The sequence below is a fragment of the Coenobita brevimanus genome, chromosome 44, assembly GCF_032717465.1.
Source record: "Coenobita brevimanus isolate Jiangsu-jjx chromosome 44, ASM3271746v2, whole genome shotgun sequence".
Classification (NCBI taxonomy): Eukaryota; Metazoa; Arthropoda; class Malacostraca; order Decapoda; family Coenobitidae; genus Coenobita; species Coenobita brevimanus.
The window spans coordinates 16,816,048-16,833,523 of NC_136997.1; positions in this window are offsets into that span (position 1 = coordinate 16,816,048).

Here is a 17,476-nt window from a genome sequence, read left to right on the forward strand (position 1 = left end):
TGAGATCCTTCTCACTCTCATCTGATAGCGTGCAAGTTTTTTCACACACCCTTTCATAGTCTACAATTGTCAGACCCTTTGGATCGAACACAATGGATCTTCCCACTTCCCCTCTGGAGCCAGTTGGACCCGTGGTTGCACCGTCAGTGGCTTCAAAATTCCGCCTGAAAACTACTTCGATGTGATGTAACAAACAGACAAGCCACTGGAATGGTTTCTCCAGCAGGGTTTCCAGCACACGAATCACCCCATTATTCTTGCAAGTGTTTACATTCGTGCTTTCGAAAACAACAGCTTGCAATGATTCTGATTAATCGGTCTCATGGATAACCGCCATGATCTTGGCGATATCCAATGCTTTTCCACATTCAGGGTAGACATAATCTGTGTAAGCAACATCAGGGAAGCCAGTTACTTTGTAGTGGTCTTCCTTGATGATGACCCTCTCACCATGATGGGTTTTACTCAGCGTCTTGTCAATTTACCATCAAAACCCAGATAAACAACCTTTGTCATGGCGCTTTGATGCTGTTCAAAGGCAGTATCCCTCCAGTATCTTCTCTGATGCCGAAGTTTGCGATTGTTTTCCTCAGCAAGAAAACCCATGTCTTTCAGTGTAGCATTCATTATAGAGCATATATCTCTGTTGCTCATTTGGTATCGGTCTGATACACGACATAGTTCAGGATACGCCAATCTATTCTGACCCTGCTTGTCTCTTTCTACTTCTTCAGTACCACGATCATCATATTGATCATCTGATACATCACAGCTTGTATCATCAATATCATCCCAACATGCTGTTCTTGCATCTTCATCATGCATGGCATCCTGAACTGACTTTTCCTGAAGCTTTCTTTTCATTTGTCTCTTTGTGGCGAGTTCAATTTTTGTTGTCTTTTGCTTGTCTACTTTGACGATGTACATTTTCCTACAACTGCTTTGGTCCAACCATAAGGGCCACTCTTCAGGAAGTATCTTGAAAGCCCTGGGAAAACACAACACTTAGACCTCTCTCGAGCATCAACATTTTTGTAAAAAATTATAGCAGCATATGTCAAATAGTACATCAAAGCTGGCTAACTTCTCCAAGTAGGTGTTTGAAGTCCTCTTGTTTGTAGAGCATTTTCTTACCTCCTGAGCTTTTATTATCAAGCGTTTCACACGGATGACAACGCTTTTGTAGTAAATTAAGGAATCGATGCCTTCTCATATATTTCTATTACTTGGTAAGAAATAGTTTCATAGTGGGCTTGCATGTTTGATAATGGTCGTGTAATTTTGTGTTCCAAGTATATCTGTGTAGTTTATCGTTCCCCCAGTGCTTCTTCGGAACCCAGTGTATTTGATTCCATATCCACTCAGTTGAGTAACCTTGACATTGCCCTTGGCAATGAAATTATCATTTTGGGTGATTTTAACATACACAATGTTGAATGGTTATTGCATTCTGCCCGGACTGACGACGCTGGTCTAGAATGCGAGCTGTTTGCGGAATCGTTTAATTTCACCCAGTTGGTAAAGTAACCAACCAGAATACCTGATAATCCTGACCATAATGCCCATCTCTTGGATTTGTTCTTGACAAATAATCCAGATCAATACAGGATAGAGGTACTGTCACCACTTGGATCCTCTGACCACAATCTCATCAAAGCCTCATTAGTTAACCCTCCTACACCTCCCCATTCCGAACTTGTCGGGGTGACCCGATGGCACTTTGACAGGGCAGACTGGGATGGATTTAGAAATTATCTTGCTGATGTTCTATGGCAGTCTTTCTTCTCTAGTGATCCCAATTCTACCCAGTCCCACATTTGCGACTTAATACTAGCTGGTATGGATTTATTCATACCAAGTCAACAATTCACTAAAAGATCAAACTCTCCAAAATGGTTTGATGGCAATTGTGCCAGAGCAACAGCCCAAAAGTCATTAGCATATAACTCTTCCTTAAAATGAAAAACATCTGAATCACTCTCCCAATTTAAAATTGCTAGAAATCATGCAAAAGCTGTATTAAATCTATCTAAATCAAACTTTCTTCAAAAGCAAGCATCAAAACTACTTAGCAACCCTAATGACAATAGAATATTCTGGTCAACTCTTAATTCTTTCAATAATAGCTTTAACAAGTCATCTTCCATTCCCCCACTAAAATCTTCAGATGGCAATATTACAAATGACCCACGTGGGAAAGCATATATCTTTGCTAGCACCTTTGCAAGAAACTCTACTATAGATGATACCAGCCAGAATGTCTCAGTACTGGAACTTGATTCTCCCGAAATTACCCCACTTAAAATACAGACAAGATTCGTAAAATCCATCCTAGACAATTTACCTACCAACAAAGCTCCAGGCCCAGATGGAATTCCGCCAATTGTTTTGAAAAAGTGTTCCCCTGAACTTGCCTCTATCCTAACCAAATTATTCAGACTATGCATACGTACTTCTTTGTTCCCAAATTCATGGAAAGAAGCCAGTATCCACCCACTTCCGAAGAAAGGAAGTTCGTCTGACCCCTCCAATTACAGACCAATAGCTGTCACATCTTCTCTTGGTAAGGTATTTGAAACTTTAATTAATAAGCATATTGTTAAACATCTTGAATCCAACAACTTAATTAGTGATAGACAATACGGTTTTCGCCACGAAAGATCCACTATTGACATGCTCAATCTCTTAACTCATACCATCCATCAATCAATTGATCTTTTTGGAGAAACTCATGCAGTAGCTCTTGATATCTCTAAAGCTTTCGACAGAGTATGGCACCATTCCCTGCTATCCAAACTCCCTTGCTATGGACTAACGTCTTTTGTTCCTTTGATTTCTTCTTATCTTAGTGACAGGAAAATAAGAATAAAAGTAGATGATGTATATTCGAATTTCCACTCAATTAACGTCGGCGTGCCGCAGGGATCAGTTCTGGCGCCAACCCTATTTCTGGTTCATATTAATGATCTTTTATCTGTCACTCACAATCCAGTTCACTCATATGCAGATGACAACACTACATAGTTCATTCACACTCAGACATCCATTTACAAAGTCTAATATCTCTGCCTCTCAACTCAGTACAGCCATCTCCATAAATCAAGATCTAGCTACAATCAGTGAATGGGGACAAAACAACCTTGTCTCTTTTAATGCTAGTAAAACTAAATATATACAGTTTACTAATAGACAGATATTGCCAGATTCGTACATTACCTTCAGTGCTACTAATATTCCCATCTCCAAAAGTATTGAAATTCTTGGTGTCTCACTTAACAGTGCCCTCAGCTGGACCTCTCATGTCAGATCACTTGCTAAAACCGCCTCAAAGAAACTTGGATTATTGTACAGAGTCCGTAACTTCTTCGCCGAAGAGCAGTTAGCTATAATTTATAAAAGTCATGTGCGCCCTCAGCTTGAATATTGCTCACCCTTGTGGAATGGATGTGGAGAGGTTGCATTAAGACAACTAGACAAAATTCAGAATAAAGCTGTTAGAATCATTAATAACCCTGCCATTACATATAAATTACCTCCCCTGCAAGTAAGAAGGAATGTTGCCTCCCTTGCATTATTTTACTCGTACAAATATTTTTTTTTGGCAAATGCTCAGACGAAGTTGCGTCCATGGTGCCACCTCTCCATGCCTTCCCTCGTGCAACACGGGCATCTGGTAGCGCTCATGACTGGAATGTCACTCAGCCATATTGCAGAACTTCTACCTATCAGAATTCTTTCATTCCCCGAACTGCATCTCTCTGGAATTCGCTTCCCCAGAGTTGTTTTCCTCCAAATTTCAATCCACAACTGTTCAAGTCTAACTGTTACAGATATTTTATGAACAGAGGACACCAGTAATCTGGTGTATGGATTTTTTTTTTTTCCCATTTGTTTTTCCTTCCTCCATTCTGTTATTAAAAAAAAAAAAAAAAATCTCTAATGTCGTCTTTGCATGTAGGTAGCTGATGCACTGGAAGACAACGAGGTAAACCAAATACACAGTCTTTGACCTTTTCCCTTGTTCTGCAGGTAGCCATCATTCCAACACAGGGTATAAATAAATGCAAAAAGTTAAAACTAACAACTGACAAACACAGCTCGTTTGTGTAACTGGTAACAAAGCCGTCAAAATGAGTATCGTCACCGTCAAAGCTGCCAAAGTTCGTATTATTGCTAAATTATTACTGTGCTCATTCAGTGCAAGAAGATACTAAATTTGCTGGAGAAGCATTGATCGATTTTCAATAATACAGTTATATTATGTGAATATGTTGTTTTGGGATTCAGAATATCCATATTTCATTTAATTTAAATTTTTCAACCCATCCTATCCCTCTCGCGCATGGATTTAGTAGGTTTTCTAGAGCATGATTTTATTCCTCCCCCTCCCCACCACCCACTCCGCGCACCGCTAAAAACATGTATTCTCGCCTTATTTTCGCCACCTAAACATCTGTATATTACCTACATCATCTGCCAATGTTTGTTCTAGCCGATAAGAAATAAAAAAACAGAAAAATACGAATAAAAGTACATTAGGCCAGTGTGAATAAATATTTCGGAATTATCAATCTCACTTCCCAACATTCTAGTTCGAATGTTTTCCATCATACAGAAAAATATTATAGAAGTTTTGAAAGAGAAATTAATCAGCTTTCTAATGAGATTTGTCCGGTTGTGATACGATTTGCAGTTTTCAAGAAAACAGGAAAAAACTTAAAGCCATTTTTTACCAAAAATTGATTTTTATTCAGGGAGCTCTACCGCAAAAGTTTTCTTGCACAGGTTATGTTTTTATTTTATAACCTTATGTAGAATTTCATGAGCTTTCTCATGGAACCCACAGATTTTTCATGCGCCTCATAGTTTCCAAGTAAATCGCAAAAAATTACTGGGTACCCACGCCTGTGCTGCAGTTTCGTCATGTGCTCACAAGAACAGTTATATTCCGCCTACGTAACAACGACTTTCCATCAGAGATATTACATTGTTATGTCCTGTATGTACGTAGAATTCACAGATATTTGTCATGGTTCTTACAGGAATTCGACACGTCCAATACTTTTCGAGTAAATGGACGACAAACGTAGAATACTCCTCCGAGCACTGCATAGTTTTACCGCAGGCGAGAAAAAAACACTCTCTTTCCCCACCTGTACCTAAAAATATTCTCCAAAAGGCTTATATTTTGGTCATGTACATACATACTGTAGAATCCACTAATCTTTATCATGGTTCTTACAGGAAATCGATACATCCAATACTTTTCGAGTAAATGCCCGCAAGCGAGATAAAAACACTCTTTCCCTGTCTCACCCACACCTACATATTTTCATTTGTTAGATTTTATTATTTTCTTTTTTCACTCAAAGCATACACGTAAAATATCATACACTTTTTGATAGTGCTTTCAGAAACTCGACATGACCATTAGTCTTTTTGCTACGTACTGATACTGAAACTGAACTTTCTTCCATCCCATATTTGTATATGTAAAAAGCAATACTTGTGTAAAAAATAATAGAAATATAGAAATAGGTCAATATATAAATCAACAAAATATGGATAACTCACTTCCTTCACAGGTGTTGAGATGCTAGCAGGACCTTGAAGGGTTTGAAGATGAGTAGTTATGTAATGTGTGTGTGTGTGTGTGTGTGTGTGTGTGTGTGTGTGTGTGTGTGTGTGTGTGTGTGTGTGTGAGTGGCGTATTTGTTCTTTCCTCCTTGCGCTACGTTTGCCTAACACATGTGATGCACACAACAGATTTCTCCATGAACAGTTGCAGCACGACATACGTATGTGTGTGTGTGTGTGTGTGTGTGTGTGTGTGTGGCGTATTTCTTGTCTCTGATCCTTGTGCTAGGTTTATGCTAACTCAGTCAATGCGTGAAATTTTTCTTAGTGAACACTCACTGCACTATTTTATATGTATACTTCACACTAAATCATATGCAATATAGCATTGTCTGAGACTGATACACTACCTTTTCACTGAAGTCTGTGATTGTGTGTCATATTTGTTGTCTCTGATCCATGCGCTAGGTTTGTGCTAAGTCAGTCAATGCATGCATTACTTCTTGACAAACACTTGCTGCAGTATTTTATACGTATATTTGACACTAAACCATATGCAGTATAAAACACTATCACATGATCCCATCCCATCGTACTCTATTATTCCCTTTCCGACTCCACTGCATATGTGACTGCCTGTTCCCTCAGCAACTACTGTATATGGCATACCTCTATGGCGAATATAACTCCTGCTATGGTATGTCAGTTATTTCACTAATCCAGGCACTATATAATTATTTCACAGATAAAAGTAATGGTTCACTATCAAGGTGAAATACTCACATCATTTATGGGCAGGGTGAAGCAGAGTGGAAGCCCCGTCATAACAAACCAGACTCCTGCCTCTAGGCCTTATGGCTGATGATGGGCCCCAATGCTTTACAAACAATATATATGTGTTCCATAGACACAGTCGTTTAAACAGTATAGCAAAAACCACTGTACAGTTGCAATATTTAAACGTTATATTTGGCGAATTTTTTTCTTTTTCATGCAATTCGCGTCGACGTGCGTTTATCAGAAAAAAATGGAACGCAATATATATATATATATATATATATATATATATATATATATATATATATATATATATATATATATATATATATATATACAGTATGTATGTATATACTGTAAATGTGTGTGTGTGTGTGTGAGGGGATGATGAGCGATGAGTGTTTCACTGCCCAGCACCATTCTGTTGTCACTTCAGTATCCCTTCCATTACTGTGATCTTCTCACCCCTTCCCAAGTGACACTGGAGCTTGAGTTTACTTAAACTGGTATGATCAGTCATAACAGTCTTATAATTAAAAAAGAGAAAATTACCGAAGCCTGTCCTTTGATTGTGATTTGCAATGCCTGGTGGCATAGTGGTAAAGTAATGAAGCTGTGGTAATTTCCATGCTATTTAACATGAGTTTCTCAGTACCCTTTTTTGGCAACCTACATTACATAGAATGTCTCTCGTGTATGTTCCCCTAATTAAATGATGATGGTCTCCACGTTCGGCTCTGAAATACTGATTTTAGAAATATGTTTTTTTTTTCCCTACTGTTTTTCATTTAATCTGATCTTGGCTGTAAACTTGTTACCATTTACAGTTTGGTTGTTACCTCCATCTCTCTAGCTGCCTAACTCCAGTATTTTTCTTTAATGCAAACAAAAGACATTAAACACACGGCTGAGCTGCAGGAAGTCAACTTTTTCACTTTTATTACAAATTACCATAATTATCACAATAATCCCAACCATAATTCCCACTTAAGAGAAGGAGAGAAGAATTAGTGTCTAACGATTATCTCTTGTAGAATTCAATGGAATGTCATGAGGTAGTGTTGGGACGGTTGGACTCTTCACCGCCAACAAGCTGTTTCACTTACCACATCCACACGAGCCCAGAGCCCAACAAAAGCTCACTCTGTAAAAATATAGCTTGAAATTTTATTCTTGGATTCATTTTATCTTCTAATGAGGACAGAGCTTGGACTGCTCCATTAATTACTATGATGTAAATATATATCCCTGAAACATTTCACTGACAGTGATGATAGGTGGGAGGGGTAAATATAGATGAACACAGAATTTCCTGATTCCTGTTATATTAGAATTCAAAATGGCAGCAAGAAAACTTTCTCGCTCAAAGCTCCAATTTTCAAGGTAAAGTATTCCCGAGGCAAAGTTAGGAATAAATTAATATAATGCTACTAATATTCCCATCTCCAAAAGCACTGAAATTCTCGGTATCTCACTTAACAATGCCCTCATCTGGACCTCTCATGTCAGATCACTTTCTAAAACCTCCTTGAAGAAAACTTGGATTATTGTACAGAGTCCGTAACTAATTCACTGACGAGCAGTCAGCTGTACTTTATAAGAGTCATGTGTGCTCTCAGATAAAATATTACTCACTCATGTGATATAGATGTGGAGAGGTTGCACTAGAACAACTAGACAAAATTCAGAACAAAGCTGTTGGAATTATTAATAACCTGCTATTACCAATATACTACCTCTCCTCCAAGTAAGAAGGAATGTAACCTCCCTTGGATTATTTTACAGATACTTATATGGCAAATGCTCCGACGAAGTTACGCCCATTGTGCCACCTCTCCGTCTCTTCCCCCGGGCATCTAGTAGAGTTCATGACTGGAATGCCACACAGCCATATTGTAGAACTTCTGTCTGTCAGAATTCTTTTATTCCCTGAACTTCATCTCTCTGGATCTCGTTCCCCGGAGTTGTTTCCTCCCCAGCTTTGACCTAAAGCTGTTCAAGGCCAACTGTTACAGATTTTGTTATTACTGGAGGATGCCAGCTATCTGGTGTATGGATAATCTTTTGAAATAATTGTTTTTCCTTCCTCTGTTTTGTTATTTAAAAAATAATAATAATGAACTTATACAATAGACAACAGTTTCTTTTTATACAGTGTCTGTATTTGATTGCTGTTGTAAATTATTTGGTATGGATAATTATTTTTAAACCAGTTATGTTTCTGAGTTACAATAATAATAATTTGACATATTACTGATCAAACTAGAGTTAGAGGCACACTAACAGACTAAAAGCAATGTTCTTTTGTGCATGGGCGTTGAAATAATCATGTACACACTTATTTCAAGCTCCATTAGCACTTGGAACGGGCTGAAAGATTACAGTAAAAAATGAAATGAAGGGGAAGAGGCATATGGGAGTCTGATTTATTTACCTATGTTCCTATACCCCATATCAAAGACTCCATATGTCTCAGGCTTCCCTCCATTACCTCCCCTCCGACACACGCACAGAGAGTGCGGTTTCAGTGTGGTGTAAGCAAGACTGGTAGACTTACATATAATAACTCCAAGAGTCCAGGAATTCTAAATGCAGCGCAATGAAGTGGCATGTGTAACTATTTAGAATATTGATCGAAAAAAAAAAAATCACAGAATTTTTCACACTGTTTTATGAACTTAGAGAGAGGAGACTGTAGGACCAGTTGGACAGAACGATGCCCCTGATATAATAAGAAAGTTGGTGATAAGAGAGCCGTATCCAGGGGCGGATTAACCAATAGTCCTAGTAGGCCATTGGCCTAGGGCCCATCAGTATGTGAGGGCCCACTGAAACTAATTTGTCGTGCAGTGTACCAGCGTGTAACCTTGTTTCAAGTGTACACCGAGTATTCCATTATATAGTTTATTCACAATCATAAGGGCCCCTTTACAATATGCATCGGGCCCGGAGTATGGGGCCCCTGTACAATAATTTGGAAGCCCACTGATGAGTTTGGCCTAGGGCCCACAAGTAGGTAAATCCGGCCCTTATCTCCCTTTTCAGTAGGAATTAAACTTTATCTCCTGAGCATCTCCGTATTCTAACACCTTTCAGTGTTTCAGTAGCAAGGAAAGCAGTTTAGCATACAGTGCTAATGCTTTCTTGCGTTTACACTAATTTACCTTTTCATTATACGCCATACTATTTCAAGTTTTCCAATATCGTGGGTCAAAGATACGTAGCCTCGTAGTACCCAGGGACTTCAGTCATCACCCCCTCTCTTAGTAACCACCAAATTAGATGTCTTGTGCTTTTTTGCCTGGCAATCGTTCTGTTTATTTCTGCAACGTTATTAGCATTTCCTCCAACTTCCCTTCTGTTGAAGCATCCTCTGAGCCCCATACTCTCTTCCTCACTGTAACTCAGCTCAATGAGGCTACTACATTTTTAACTGTCCCTACCCCGTTGGGGCTCGGAGACGAGTATTGTTTTCACTTGGTCTGTCTTAACAACTTTACGCGGAATCCATCAGTGCGATCTTGACTAAAAATACAGGGAAAGTTGGCTATGAACTTCTGTTCAGCTGATTAAATTTCCGGCCAAAATGGGCCAAGGCCCAGGTTGTAGGGCCAAAAAATGTAAACAAAAGAAGTAAAGAAACATCGTTATCTTCGCCACAACTCCTTTAAAATTTGTCATATCGATATGAAACCAAAACCAAAAGGTGCATCTTTCAAATCTGCATTTTATAACATGCCTCATTACATCAGGGGGGTCACCCTCCAGTTAGTGGTAGGGGGTCATTGTCAGGTGGGTCGGGCCTAAAATTTCAAATGGGCATACAATCGTCAATTTTCACCCGATTTACTCCAAAGTTTATGTGTGACATCTTTGACTCACCGCTTCATGCTTATGCTCATTTCAGTGCCGAAGTTCCCTATATTGTGTATTTTTTCAGTAACGTAATCTGCTCTTATTTTCCAACTTGAACCTTTTGGATTCTTTACAGCCTGCTTTAAGTTTTCCTGTTATTTCCTGAATGGCTGTATTAGTGATATGTATTTATCCCCAATTTTTCAAAGCATATAGAATTAATTGGTTTTCTTACTTCAAAAGTGCAACACATTTTCTGTATTTCTTCCTTTTCTGCAAATTCTATTTTAGGCTGTTTCAGAGTCTGCCACAAAATTTGGCTTCAGTATTCACTCAGTGATTCACAAGCCAACTTCATGACCCTTAATGACCTAGACCAACTTAAACCTTACCCTTATCCCTGACCGCCTTGGACTGAGTTCCTTTTTCTTACGTCTAATCCTTTTGCTTTCTCTTTCAGTCGTTTTCTCTAAATAGGGTTATTTGGATTAGTCTTTTCTCAGTAACCTTCCCATCGTTGCAATAAGATCTAAGGATCCTTTCATGATGCAGTGCTTGTGGCATTTCGATGTTGCTAATTGGGAGGCATTCAGGTAATACCTCTAACGTTCCTCATCGAATGATTACTGCGTCCACCGCTAAGTGCTATTTGGCTTTGCATTGCACATTATGCGAGTTATTCTCTCAAGCATAGAAACATTCCTTCATTTTGGCTGGATGAATCACTCTGGCGTGATAATCAACGACGGTGAATAAAATCCACACTTGGAGATGGGGAATAACTTTACTGAACAGTTTTGGTGGACACTGCCACCATCTCCAGTGGTCATTCCTTCTCTCTATCTTGACCACTGAAGATGGTGGCAGTGTCCACCGAAACTGGTAAATATATTCTGCGTCTACAAGTGTGGGTTTTATTCCCCGTCATTCATTCATTTCCCTTACCACTTATGAGATGCAAATAAGCCTTATGTAATCACTTTTCTTTTAATGCTGGCTAAAAGAAAGTGGCATATAAAAGGTACAGTACTGGTCCCTGCTTAACAACAAAGCTCGTCCACCTTACCCTTCTGCTTGGAATCTTGGTACGTCTGTTCTTTGTCTTCCCAAAAGAAAATTTAATTTACCGCAAATCTTCAAAACGTTCAATTCAGTCTTCCTGCCATCTCTTATATGGACAAGGCTGTTCTCTTTGACCAAAATTTCTTCTTTGATTCCACTTTGGACGATTCTAGTGCTATCCCTCCATCTCTCAAGCCCTTGATTTTTGTTTTTCTCATGCATGTCATTAAAATCTCATCAGTAATGTATATTCTGCCATCAGTGAATATGATTCTGTTGTGGTCATCCCGAATGTTCTTGAGAACTCTGCCTACCTTCTGTGCTACCATCGTGCCTAGACAGACTCATTTGTTACTATCGTCCACCTTTAGGAGACGAAGGGATAATGTTTTTGCCTGCCTCAGTGTGTTTGTCGATGTGTGTGTGTGTGTGTGTGTGTGTGTGTGTGTGTGTGTGTGTGTGTGTGTGTGTGTGTGTGTGTGTGTGTGTGTGTGTGTGTTCCCATTGTATCTCATGAACGGCTTGAGCTATCAACATGAAACCATCGGGGTATCAAGATATGGCCAAAATCTTGGACGAATTCCAAAATGGGCACACGGGACCAAGGTCAAGGTCACGAAAATGGCTGCCTTACGTCAACTAGTTTTTATTGCCCTCCTTTTAGCACCATTATATCTCATGAACGGCTTGAGTTATCAATATGAAACCTTCAGGGTATCAAGATATGGCCTAAATCTTGGACTTGACCAACAGCATATTCTGGTGGGCGATTAGCATTCTGCTCCCGAGTGCTTTTCTTTCATTTCTATTGACTTTTTCTCTTGCTGGAAGTTTGCCCTCATTCAGGCCATGCATTTATAATTTTATTCTATCGCTCAATTGCTTTTGTATCTTTCATTCCTGTCTGTCTATTGCCAGACGCCTTAATCCCTTAAGGGTGGCCACAAGCAAATCGCCTCCATGTCGCCCTGTCCCTCCCCCCCCATTTCACTGCCCTTCTTCCAACTCACACTCCCCTCTCTCATATACCTCTTCACTCCAACCCTCCATCTCATCCTCGGACTCCCCCTCCGTCTCCCGCCCCCCTCCACCTCACTCACACACATTTTTCTCATCAGCCTCTCAGTCTCCATTCTCTCCACTTGGCCAAACCACCTCAGTGTGTTTTTCCGAACGCTTCTTATCACATCCACATCCACATCCCAACGCTCCTTCAACTCCTCATTTGTCAGTCTGTCTCTCCATGTGACTCCACATTGTCCTCTCAAATAACTCATTTCCACAGCTCTCTCTCTTGACTTGTGTCCCTCCAACAAGGTCCAAGCTTCACTTCCATACGTTAGCGTTGATATCACAGTACTGTCATGTAGTAACTTTTTCACTTCCATGCTCACATCCCTGTTTGTTATGACGACTTTCAAGGAACCAGCAACCATTCTTCCTCGTTGTACCGTTTCAAGCACTTCACCCTCTAAACTTTCATCCTTACTCATCACACTACCCAGGTACTTAAATGCACTCACATTTTCCAAATCCTCTCCTTCAAAATTTATAGTAACTAGAAGAAATTCATTTTGTTCAAATAACCAATAATCTGTCTGCTAGTATGAATTCAACCAGTGACGTTCCATTGATGATCCTCTCACATTATTTTTGACATTTGGTCACCCTAATTTTGGGAACTTGGTGAAACTTTACCACTGAAGGCATATAGATTGTTTTTTGACCGAATCTGGCACATGTCTGTAGTTTCAAAATTGTTTTCTTACAATTTCTGCCCCATTAGTTATACCTCCACCATTAACTTCATTTCTGGTTACGCTGTAGGTGCTACTGCAGACAATCACTGTTCGTCTAACGTTGGCAGTAGTGGTATTCGTCATGGTACTGTTCTGTTGCCAACTCTCCTTCTTCAGCTAGTCAGTGATCTGCGCTGCACATCTGTCCCAACCCACTCACATCATGATGATTCCAGTTTTCACATTTCCACCTGTTTCTCACAGTGTCCATCACAGCAGTTACGTAATCAAACATGGAATGAGGTTATAACTCTTCTGGTTTCTGACTTGACTAGTACTCCTGACAAGGGCAAAATATGCCTTGTCTTCAACACATCAAAAACACAGATTTTACATCTTTCAACCTGCCACAGTCCTGCACAGGAATATCTCATATTATTCAACAATATACATAAATCACTCCGTCACCATCGTTCAGTATTCATAGGCTTGGAATTTCAATCTTTTGAGACCTCTCGTGGAAAGATTACCTTACTTACATGGAAAATCTTTTGTACGTCTTTCTGTTGGGACGTATTATGAAATGATCACATTACTTCCCTTGCAAATGCGTTCCACAACAATGAGTATACTAAACACACGCCATACCCTCTTCACCGCTGCACAACTGTTAAATTCATATAGATGTCTGATTTGTCCCTGTGTGAAACGCACCTCTTATGTTCTGTGGCTTAACCACAAACAGCTCTTTTAAACAGGGTGGAGTCAAATGCTTTTTGTCACATAATCTCAATTGTTGACTGACTCTCTTCTACTCTTCTCTCTAGCTTTGATGCAGTAATGAATTTTTATCCCTGCACTATCGCAAATTCTATGTCACTGTTCTTGAACTACCTCTTCGCATCTCATCTCCATTACGACAAGCATAGCACTCATATGACAATGCATTATTATCCCTTTTCCGCCCAACAGTTTAATGCAAGAGTTAACCATCCCTCAGTCCTTCATGCATGCAGAAGGTTAACTGGAACTGTCTTGTTCAGTCTGTAGTTCCCTCTGCCTGTGAGCTCCGAATCTTTCTAGGAATCTGTCCACGCCCTCCCAAATGCATAAATCATGAAATTGTTACTCCGTTGCTCAGTTCTTCCTAAGAAAGAGAAAAAAAAAATTGTGGGCATACAGCCCTCCAGTCTTTCCTCGTTACATGAAAGGAATCAAGTGAAATGAGTTATTTGAGAGGAGTATGTGGAGTTACATTAAGAAAGAGACTGACAAATGAGGAGGTGAAGGAGCGTTGTGATGTGGATGTGGGTGGGATAGAAAGCATTAGAAGAATTACGGTGAGTCGGTTTGGCCATGTGGAGAGGATGGAGAGCGAGTGACTAACAAGAAGAGTGTATGTGAGTGAGGTGGAGCGGGGGAGAGAGAGGTGGAGGCCTAGGATGAGGTGGAAGGATGAAGTGGAGAGTTATATGAGAGAGGGGTGTTTGAGCTGGGGGGGAGGTAGTGAAGCGGCGGGAGACAGGGCGACAAGAGGAAAAGTCAATAGAAATTACAAAAGAGTCTGTCTAGGCACAATGTCAGCCCAGAGGACAAGCAGAGTTCTCCAGAACATTAGGGATGACCACATCAGAATCACGTCTTATTTGACAGAGGTCAGTGAGGGCAGAAAATTCAGTGAGGTTATAGGGAGGGAAGAGGTTGTGTAGCTCAGAGTTTCATCCTAAGGTCTGTAGTGGAAAAGTTTCTAGAGTAGGGAAATGAGTTGTATGAAGCCTTCATGGATTTGGAGAAAGCATGTGACAGAGTGGATAGACATGGATTATGGAAAACAATAAGAATGTATGGAGTGAATGGGAAGTTATTTAATGTCGTGAAGTGTATGTATGAGAGTGCTAAGGCTGCAGGAAGAGTAGACTGTGAACTGAGTTTTCCTATCTGAATGTTGGAATGAAACAGGGATGTGTCACGTCACCATGGTTGTTAAATCTGTATATGGATGGGATTACAAGAGAGATACAAGGTTGGCCAGTGGATATTGGAGCTGCCCTAATGAGAGAGAGCAGCTTTTGGAAACCTCCTGTACTGTTGTTTGAAGACGATACTGTGTTGTTGGGTGAAGACGAAGGAGAACCGCAAGGCTTGGTGGATGAGTTTGGGAGAGTGTGTAAGGAAATGAATATAAAGTGAATGTAGGGAAGAGTAAAGTTATGATGTTCGGGAGAAATGAAGTCGCTGAATGTACAGTGAGGATGGATGATTAGGAAATGGAATTTTTGAGTGCATTTAAGGACTTGGGTAGTGTGATAAGTAAGGGTGGAAGTCTGCAGGATAAAGTGCTTGAAAGGGTATAACAAGAAATAAATGTATACAGTTCTTGAGAAGCAGTGATAATAAATAGGGAAGTGATCATGGAAGTAGCAAAGTCATTGCATGATAGTATTGTGATACCAACTCTAATGTATGGAAATGAAGCTTGGACCTTGTTTGAAGGACACATGTCAGGAGTGAGAGCAATGGCAATGAGATATCCGAGAGGAGTATTTGGAGTTACACGAAGAAACAGACTGACAAATGTGGAGGTGAAGGAGCATTGTGGTGTGGATGTGGATGTGACAGAAAGCGTTAGGAAAAATACACTGAGGTGGCTTGGCCACGTGGAGAGGATGGAGAGCGAGAAATTAACAAAGAAAGTGTTTGTGAGTGAGGTGAAGGTTGGGGGGGGGGGCGAAAGGGAAGGGGAGGCCGAGGATGAGATGGAGGGATGGAATGGATAGGTATATGAGAGAGGAGGATGTGAGCTGGTGGGAGGTCAGTGAAATGGTGAGGGATAGGGCTGCAGGGAGGTGATTTGTTTATGGCCACCCCTTATTGGATTAAGAACCCTAGCAATAAATAGAGAGGGATGTACTGACTATAACAAATGTTTATAACCATCAAGTGTTTCTGTTCACAATAAACCTTGTAAATTACATAACAATACTTGCCAAGTTGCCAAAAAAAAATCTAAAAGCTTTTCTTCACGCATTTTTAGCTTTGGTTCGTTGTATCAGTTGATTATCATTGCATATGATAATTTCACCTCACGACAGTACTTTTGTATGTCATTCTGTACACCAGCAATAAATCTTAACTGACAATACCATTTTGAAGAGGAAATAGTGGTAAGATATGATCATTTCATCATCGTTGTATATGAAGAACACTTCATAATTCACATTGGTATCACCCCCACTTGAGCAAACCTTTAGGCACACTCATCCATCATGTCTTGTAGTTTCAATTTTCGAACCGAAACCGAAAAAATCTATTTCTCATATATATATATATATATATATATATATATATATATATGTGTGTGTGTGTGTGTGTGTGTGTGTGTATGAGAAAGAGAGAGAGTTTTTCGGTTTCTGAAGTCTCCTACCTTATGTATTACGATTTCCAGTGCATTTTTTCAGGCTGTTGGGACTTTTCCTTCGCCGAAAGTTTTCTTAAAGAGTTCAAAACAATTTTCCAGGGCAGTCTTTCCTGCATCATATATTAAATATAAATACCTTATTTTCCTGATGCTTACCTCTTTTCATATTACTGAATGCCATGTTTGTCTCTTCTAAAGTTATGGCTGGAATTTCTACCAATACTGGGTTTCCTTCGATGCATTGTCTGTCATCTGATATCTGTGCTTGGAGATGTCCATAGAGTTTTTACCACTATTTTTCATCACCATTTGGATTCTTTAATGCAAACATCGGACGTTTCTCCATCCTTAGTCTCCCCGTTGCTGTCTTCATGCAAGTTCCTGCGATTAAAGCATCGTTTATTTTCGACATGTTGAATTCCCACACATCTTGCTGCTTTTTACCGCCTGCGTTGCAAAGCCAGCGGAGTGGTAATGTTTTCAGTAATGTGTTTGGCTGGCTACCTTTGTATGTTTGTGGGTAAATGAGATATCTCATGAACGGTTTAAGCTATGAACCTGCAGCTTTCAGGGTATTAAGATATAGCCAAAATCTTGGACGAGTTTGAAAATGCCCACCAGGGGTCAAGGTGAAGGTCACCCAAATGGCTGTGAAAGGTCAACTAGTTGGCCTTTAGTGACTTTTACCTTGACCCCGAGTACCCATTTTTGAACTCGTCCAAGATTTTAGCCATATCTTGTTACCCTTAAAGTTTCATATTGACAGCTCAAGCAGTTCATGAGATATCTTGTTTATCCACAGAGACAAAGCCAGCAGCCAAGCTCACAACTGAAAACACTGCCACTCCGCTCGCTTATCATCTGCGTTGTGAAGCAAGTGGTACTGTTTTCAGTTGTGAGGTTGGCTGGCTGGCTTTGCGTGTGTTTTACATCCTGAATTTGCATCACCTCAGAAATGGAGGTGCAAAGTTATGTACCAAGGAAAAACTTTCTGGCTGTGTGGATGGTGCATTCCCATTTTGAGATGGCTTCTGGTTACAATATAAAT